This window comes from Henckelia pumila, chromosome 1 (assembly GCF_033568475.1).
Source record: "Henckelia pumila isolate YLH828 chromosome 1, ASM3356847v2, whole genome shotgun sequence".
NCBI lineage: Eukaryota > Viridiplantae > Streptophyta > Magnoliopsida > Lamiales > Gesneriaceae > Henckelia > Henckelia pumila.
The window spans coordinates 110,944,980-110,954,848 of NC_133120.1; positions in this window are offsets into that span (position 1 = coordinate 110,944,980).

The window sequence follows — 9,869 nt, forward strand, 5'->3', positions numbered from 1 at the left end:
CTACCGAAAGCTTGTCAACCGCCTTTATCTCTCGACCGGTTGAAGTCACAAGCTTATCGACTGGTTATTCAAACCAGCAGAGGACAAATATCTCTACCGGTAGAATGCCAACTGTCTATCTAGATATCTCGAGACAAGTACCTATGACAAGATGTTCTTTGCAGGATCTTTTATTAAAAGCAGAACCGGCGTTTCAGAAGATTTGTTGACTCCTGCAAATCAAGACAACAGGTTGTACCAAAATGGCAAAAACACAGAATGACTGCAGATAAAGCATTCGACCGTTTATTCCAGTTTTGGACCCTGGAAGTTGTCTGCAGTGTACGATCCTCATGCAGAATCATCAATGCATTTATGAGCATTAAATGTGCATTCAATGCAGCATCAGAACGTTCAAAATAAAGACGTTGATGATTGACCTATATAAAGGGAAGATTGCTCAAACAACAACAACAAGTGATACGAGACAACGAAGAGAGACAAGCAACTCAGAAAAATTTCAATCACTTGACTAATATCAGAAGTCCTCATCTGATATACTTGAGCACACTTACAAGATCAATCATCTGCTGCTCAAATAAACCCTCGCCTACAGTTCACATATCTGATCGTCAAGGATCATCCTAGGGTTTTCAAGCCTCTCGACCGCTCTGCAGTCTGAGAAGCTCAACTCAACTATACTCAGTGTTGAAGAGACTTGAAGCTGCTCTGAAAGCTTCCACCAGTCTGATAAGAACTGAGAATCTTATCTGTGTAAATCTAGGAGTTTCGGATTAGGCATTGGATAAGTCCTAAGTCTGAAGTGGGTGTATTACAAGACGTTGTAATAACCAAAGTCTTCTAGTGAATTCCTTCCTAAGTGGAAGAAGGGGAGACGTAGAAGGATTAAGCCTTCGAACTTCCATAAAATCGTGCTTTAGCATTTACTGCCACTTATCTCACATCCTGCTCATACATTGCATTATAAACTTTGCATCACTAAAACCTCTGAACTATTTCCGCACTATTTAAGTTGTTCAAAACGTTTTAGAAGTTGAGAAAACTGATTAAGTGAACTAAACTTCACTTGATCATTTTAAAGAAGTAGAAGAAAAGTTTCAGAGTGTATTCACCCCCCCCCCCCCTCTACCCTCTGAACCGATCCCAACAGTTCTGATTCCTGATGTGAATGATATAATTCTTCTGTATTTACTCCTATTTGTTCAAAATCAGATTGGTCTGTTTCACTAAACATCTCCATACCTATGTTTGCCATAACTAAGGGGATTTCTATACCATGATTCAATTTTGAATGGTGGTTCTTCTTCCATTTTCCTTTTTCCTTTATCTATTGGAAAAACTTCTTTAATATAGTTTAATATTTCATTAATATGTCTTTCTTGTTCAATTATTAATCTAGTCGTTGCTAAATCAATATATTCTTTGAAATTTTTCTCTAAATCTTGTATTGATAGATTGATCTTATTAATATTATTTTCTAAATCTCCTAGATCTTTTTCTAATTTTATTAAGGATGTCATTACGATGAGGTTGACTCATTAACAATAGCTTGTTTAATTTTAAGAATATTTTGATCCATGGTTCCAATCTTTTCAAGAATGTCTTCATCATTTCTAGCAAATGATAATGATCTTCTTGGTACAGACTGTTTTGTGATTTGGAGGTCATCTGAACTCCATATTTTATAAGGATTTATTTTTTCAATAAATGCTTTTCGAGGGTGTTCAATTCTTGTAATATTTTCAAACATTCTTTCAACAGAAATAGTTGGTTTTGTTGAAATTATTCCTGTTTGAGAATTATTACTTATTGCTAAACCGACAGCATAGTTTATATTGATCGGATGGTTTTCTGTTAACATAAGATTATTTCTATAAAATTAATAATCTAATGTTAAAACGTCATTTATGTTTTTATCAAAAAGAGATATATTGTATTGTGGATAAATACAAAATTTCATCTTTTTGTTACATAAATTTCCTTCAATTTTTCCAAGGATAGAATCCTCAAAACTACGTATCCTTTTGTCACGAACTGTGATTTCAATTGGTGTATCTATTCCTTCTCGGTAGTGAGCTGATACTATTATTTCAATTCCTCCGATATGAACATATTTTAGTTCAGATCGTTCTTTTTCACTGGCTTTTACCATGATGGTATCAATATCTTGAGTTGTTAATAACTTCAAAGTATTAGACCTTAATTCGTTATTTATTTTACAAGATCGTTCTTTTGTACGAATCGAATAATAAATTAAATTTTTTCTAGGATTAATAAAATTTGAAATTTTACTTAATATTCCCGGTTGATCTATTAGATTAGTTTTTGAACTAGAAAATCCTGTTTTTTGTATTTCAGCAAACTTACTTTGATTAAATATGATATTCAAATTATACTCTTGATTTTCTTCAGATTCATCAATCTGGCTGTTTTAATTTGGAATTGTTACTTCTGTCATTTTAACAGATGATAGAACTTCTTAATTTTCTTAAAGCTATTAGAAGTCTTTTTGTTGAATCTATTTGTTCTAATAGATTCTGAAAATCTTCAAAATTATCAATTGAAGATTGACAATTCTTGAGATGTTTCAAATTGTTTTCACAATTTTCTATATCAAAATTTATATTTTGAGAATATAAATTAAAGATATTTGCTTTTATATTTTCATATATTTTCCATTTAGTAAAAATTGTTATTTTTACTATTTTGTTTTTGTTGATTGGGTTTCGATAACAAAGTTTATTCTTATGCATAACAGATTGTTATTTCTTCAATTTCTTCGTTCTCAGAAATTTGAATTATCATTTTCCAGTTTCTTGAAAAATGTTCTACTTTATGGTTTTTGAAATATAAAGTTTGAAGATCTTTTATTCTATTCCATAAATGATTTATTTGATGTAAATCTTTTAGTAAGATTATTTTGTCAAATAAATTTTTAATCTCAATGTCTAAAGTTAATCCAGGCATTAATAATCTGCTTTAACCTGCTTTGATACCAGGTTGTGGAATTCTTAAAATTCTTATGAATTTTCTCATTCATGGCTTTACAGATCTGATTTATTTATAACAGATAAATGTTTTCAGATTAGTTTGGTTCTATTCATAGGTTATTATTACAAATTTTAGTTGATAAATTGATTCGAATATGGTTAGATCAGAAGTATTTAAACGATATTCATGAAATGTATCATATTTATGATCATTTTTTATTTCAAACCAGTTTTTTATTATTAATCTTCCATTTTTTTATAAAGGATGATGACATGATTAATGTATTTTGACTATTTTTTTGAATTAAGGGCTGCAGGAGATTTAGGAAGGTTACCTTGTTTGAATGAATCTTGGTTTTGAGCAGAGGCCAAATCCTTGCTTTTCCTTAACGATCACTTGATCAACTGGTACTTGCTCTATGGATCTCCAGGTTTACTCTAACCATGAATCTTCAATGGTTGATTTCCAACCTTATCCTCCTTACGCCCTGCTTGTTTAGTTATTAGTCATAAGGCTTATTTTTGTTTCTGCTTTTATGTTTCTTAGTTTCTGATAGTTTTCATACGTCTTGTATGAACCAAATTGTAAGAAACTTAAGAAGAGAGAGAGATACTCCAACTTCACTTCTTCATTTACATCACAAAACATCTCCTTTTATAGGCGTGGAGAAACGTATACATAATAAAATAAAGAGGGGGACCACCCGACACTACATAATGAAAAACAGCTCATTTTACATCTGAGTGGATGCCTTTAACATGTGGTGTGGTCCACGATTTCATTTGTTTTTACATTGTGTCACTTTCTGAATCACGGGTACATTCAGACCATTTTTTTATTGGTTTGTCTTCTTTGACAGCTGCTTCTTCTGTCTGGATGGGTTGGCAATGTCCACATTTGTGAGTGGAAATCATTGTTCTTAGTCTTTGACATAGCATTTGTTGGGTTTCTTGGGTCATGTCAACTCTTGCTTCATAGATTGGAGCTTCGAATTGAGCTAACATGACTTGTTCTTTCTTTTGGATTGTCTCCTTGTGTCCAATGGTTAATAAAATTTTACTGGTTGCAAAATTTATTTTAACCTTTGAGTTTTCATCAATCTTTCCTGTCTTTGAGATCATGTCAATAAATGTCTTTATTCTTATCTCAGGAAGTGTTGAGATATCCATTACTGGTTTCTCTTCATTTGATCCTTCGAATAAGAACTTGTCTTTTTGTTTTCGACATTGAATATATACCATTGGTTGATAGAATTTGTTATCATCCCAATCTGGAAGGGTTGAGTGAATACTCAATGTTAATACTGGATCGTCCTTGAAGACTGCTTTCTTGAACTGGATGATACTATTTCTCAACTGAAATGGAAATAGTTCTATCTTTTGATTGTTGGGACTAACTTCCAATCCACTTAATAATCCATTTGAAAAGAATCGTGCGACTTCATGCGCTGGAGCACCTTGCAGTGTTCTTGCTCTTGATATGCTCTGTGTGTCACAAGTTTGTAGCCAAGATTCTGCAGATGGTTTGGTTATTCTCAAATAGTTTAGTGTTTCAAAGAATTCAGTCCTGAGTTTTTCTGGAAAATTTGTTTTTTCAAAAATTGGTTTTTGTGGTCGCAGATTGACCATCTTTCTTTCTTTTGCTTCAAGGGCGCTTTTAAACGTCCTTTCATTTTTTTTTTTCATTTTTCTCGGTGTTGGCTGTGACCACTGACTGCTTTTCTTTTATCTCTATTATTTTATGTGTAAATTGCTCAAAAATCCCCAATGCAAACATGTTTTGCTCTGCACTCCCTAGCCATTTTTTTGTACCATAATTTTTGTTAATTTGTACCACATCTTGTATGATTTTGTACCATATATTGTATTGTTTTGTACCACATTTTATGACTAGGACCCCAAAGCAAAATATGTTTGCATTTGGGGATTTTTGAGCAAATTGCCCTTATTTTATCAAATGGAGTTGTCATTTTGATTGGTGTTCTTGGTGAAGATGATGACGACGAAGTTATCATCTTCTCTTCTGTCCTTTGAATCTTTTTACTCAAATTCTTTTCCTTTAGTTGAAGAATTTGGATTTCTTACTGTAAATCAATCAATTGTTCTTTTAATTGACTTAATTGCTCCATCCTGCACAATAAAACACACACACACACACACATATATATATATATATATATATATATATATATATATAAATGGTTAGAAATTTAACTCTTTTTCGTGAGTAACTCGGATAGTTTTATTATGCGTATCATTGCATTTATGAAATTCTTTTGCAAGAATTGAATCAATCGTCATAAATGAGATTGATTGTCTTTACTCATAGAGTAATTCATGTTTCTGAATATAAATCTCATTTTCATCAATTTATATTCCCCATGCTTTCTGAGACATGTTCGGATGACTGAAAGTCATAAAATAATTCATGTTTCTGAATATAAATCTCATTTCATCAATTTATTTTCCCCATGCTTTCTGAGGCATGTTCGGATGACTGAAAGTCATAAAATAATTTATGTTTCTGAATATAAATCTCATTTCATCAATTTATATTCCCCATGCTTTTTAAGGCATGTTTGGATGACTCGTGGTCATTTTCTGGATCACTTAGGATCTCTTTTAGTATCCCGTTACTTCGGATAGTATAATTTGGATGAAGTTCTCTGGTTAATGCATCGGGTAATGAATTATCCGTTCCTTTGACATGTTGGATCTCGAACTGATAATGGTTTAGTTTCAATTGCCATCTAATTAGTCTTGCTGCATTTCTCCCTGCATTTCTTGATATTTTTCTTGTCTTGAAATATGTTAAATTCATATTATCTGTTCTTACTAAAAACGATTTAGGAATAAGATAAATTTCATAAGTTCTTATTGTAAATATTAAAGCCAATAATTTTTTTTCGTTTGAATGATAATTTAGTTGTGCACTTTGGAAAGTTTCCGAGGTGTAATTACATAATTCTTCATTATTTTTGGTAGTTGTTTTAGTAATTTCTTCTAAATTTCTTTCTCCTGTATAAGCTTTTAAATATGCTCCCCAGTATTCATCTGAAGTGTCTGTTTCAATTATTATTATATCTTTATTTGAAGGAAAATATAACTCAGAAAGATTACTAATTATTTTCTTTTTAATAGTATCTATGTAATTAGTATCTTCTTTCGATCATTTCCATTTATAGTCTTGTTTAAGTTTTATTTGTAGAGGTTTTCTTATCTCTGCAAGTTTTTTAATATAATTTCCAGAATATGTTAATAATCCTAGAAATCTTTTTAATTGATCTTTATCTTTGATTTCACTAGGAAAGTCATGAATTTTCTTGAGTATATGTTGTTGTAAACAATGTTTTCCGTTTTCTATTTGTAATCCCAGATAATTTATTTTTGTTTTAAACAATTGTGCTTTCTTTTTAGAAAATATAATTCCATCCTTATGACATATATCTAATAATGTCATGAGATCTTTATAATGTTGATCCAATATTTTTGAGTAAATTAATATGTCATCTATGTAAACACAACAAAAATCTACATAAGGTTTAAAAGATTCATCCATGTATCTTTGGAAAATACCTAGAGCTTGTTTAAGTCCGAAAGGTAATACAGTCCATTGATATTGTCCTTTTGAACAACTGAATGCTGTAAGTAATTGTGTTTGTGATTCTAGGTGAATTTGCCAGAATCCTGACTTACAATCTAGACTGGAGAAATATTTCATTCATCCTATATAAGATAGTAAATCATTCTTGTTTGGGATGTAGTATCCATCCATAATTGTTGCATTATTCATTTTTCGATAATCAATTACCATTCTTTTCTTATCATTATCTTTCTTACTGACATAAAAGGCTGGTGAAGAGTGTGTACTCTTACTAGGGATGATTATCTTAAGTTTTAATAATTCTTGAACCTTTTTTTCAAATATTTTTACATCATCCATGTTACATCTTCTTGGTACTTCACGAATTGTGATATTAGGGTCTTTGAGTTTTATTGAAGCAATGAATTGTTTTCTTTTCTTAATTTTATCCTGAGAATTCTCAGAACAAATATCATGAAATTTCTTCATGATTTCTTTTTCAGAATTAATCGTTAAAATATTTTCTATTTTTAGTTCTATTGGATTAGTATTTCGTTTATGAAAATTCTTTGTAATTAATCCTTCATTTTCTACACGAAATGCTGTTCAAATTTTAGGAATGTAAATTATTGATGATCCTTTGTTTAAAGTTATGTGGTCTTCAAACTGTGTAAAAGAAAGATATTCTTTTAAAAAGTTATTTCCTATTATAATGTCAATTCCTGATTCTATTTGGTATATAATGGGTATTAGAAATTTTGTTTCCTCAATTTCTATTTTTAATTTTTCTGCTAATGTATCAAGCATGATTATTGATCCATCTCCTATTCGAACTTTTAATCCTTTATCGTATTTCTTCCAATAATGAGTTGGGAGTATGTGTTTACTTGCTAGACACATAATTGCTCCTGTATCAACATAAGCATGTATATGATATGGTTTATGTTCTTTGATTTTAATTTAAATTTTTATATAAATACTATTTGGATTTGTTTTGTTTTTAGTATCCATTCTCTCACCTTTTTTATTTTATTTTTAGTGATTTATTAGGGTTTTTAATAGATAAGGGTAAAATGGGTATTTTTAAACAAAATTTTCCCTCTCCAGGGAGTAGAAAATAAGTTTTAATAGGTTAGATATTAAAATGTAAGATGAAAATAGGTTTGGGTATGAATTTATAATTTACCCTTATATTAATTCTATATTATATTGTATTATTAAGAATGTATTCTTTTCCAATTATTTCAGCTAATTGTTAATTACAATATCAAACGGTGAGTTTTGTCTCAATGTGGCAATCACATTGGAACCAATACCTCGAAATGATTACCTCGATTTGAATGAGGCGCACTTGTTCAGAATTATTACCGTCAAAGAATTAACTACGTTTGCTTAATTCATCCATCAATAATCAAATAAAATTATAGAGATAAATAAAATTTATTTTTCGCACCATTTCAACTATATTTCTTCAAAATATCAGTACCCTTATCTATATATAACTTTAATATATATAAAGATGGAAAATCAGTTGTCTCAAAATATTTATCATTTTAAATTTTAAACCTTTGAAAATTTGAATTCTTCGGGTCTCCTCATTATTTCGGACTTTCATGCATCCACTAATGACTGTTTATATTAGATTATTATTATTATTATTATTATTATTATTATTATTATTATTACCTTATTATTATTATTTTATTACCTATCTAAAAATGTGAATAAAAAATCAAAGTTTTACCATTGTGAAATAACAACTTTGTTCTTTTATTTATAATATAAGTAAAACCATATAAAAATATATAGGGTTATAAAAATAAAAACAAAATTTTATTTAGGACATAAACGTAAATCAATATTTATATTATATGTAAAATCGATTATTATGATAAGGTCAAAATTGACATATTGTCTGCATATAAGATAAGGATTCGGTTTCCAAAAAGATTTAAATACCAAAATACAAATATTCTTTCCACAAATATTATTTTAAAAAATTTCACAAAAATATTAATTAAATACTATTTAGTTTCTTAAAAAATTGAAACACCAAATACTTGGTTTTTATTTGTTTGTAGACTGAATAAACATATTTTTTTTAACAAAAAAAATCTATATATTTTAATTTGTGTAAGTACCTATTGAGGTAAATAATTATATCTATATGTTAACTAAATTACACACTGATGTTGAAATAAATCAATTCAAGTACAACTTTTAATCTAAAATAATAAATAAAAAACACATCAACACACTAATATCATATATATATATATATATATATATATAAAATTTGAAATTTAAAAATGTTAACTAATTTTCCTGCTCATAAAATCTAAAACTATTAAAAAAATTATGAGATAGTCTTGCAATTAATGAAGAAATATATTTACAAGAGTTGAAGATGGATAAACCGGTTATAGATTTTTGTAACTTAAAAGTACATTGAATTAAATTATACACCGGTTTGAAATAAATCAATTCAAATTGAGTTAATTTTTAATCCAAAATATAAATAAAGAACACACTAACACATTCATAACTTATTTGTAAACATTAAAATAAAAAAATTAACTATTTTTCCTCATCATAAAGGATAAAAATTATAACAATTATTTTTGGGATGATCTTAAAATTAACGAATGAATATTTTTTTACAAGATATGGAGATGAATAAATCGGTTATGGATTTCTATAACTTATAAATAAAAGTTTTAAGTTAATTTTTAAAAGTTTTAACAATTATTGAACATGAGATAGGAAATTACAAAATCAGGATTTAATTTTATTTACGTATATTACTTATTAAAAATATATAACAAATTATTTGCCTTGACATGAGCATGTAGTAATTTCTCAAGATCAATCAACAAAACAATGAAAAACCCGAGTTGTAATAACTGGATAAATTCTATTAATATTGTGTCAACGTAAAACTACATTTAAACATTATATTTAGAAGCTTGCATGAGTTATTGAAATGTCTTATCTTAAACTATTAATGTAAATATAAAAAAAAGATGATCATAAATGATGACACTCATGAAACTGCTACAGTTACATTGTTCGAACATGTTGCAAATATGTTTATTGGTTGTAGTGTTAAATATTATATCGATTCGATTCATCGGCAAGATATATAAATAATTTATTTATTTTTAATGAAACTATATAATGATTAGAAATTATTATTAAAATCTGCTTTACGTATATGAATACAAGTCGATAACACTTCAATATATCACAAGTATTTAGATACACCAAAATAAATAAGAATATGCATTTACTCTCAA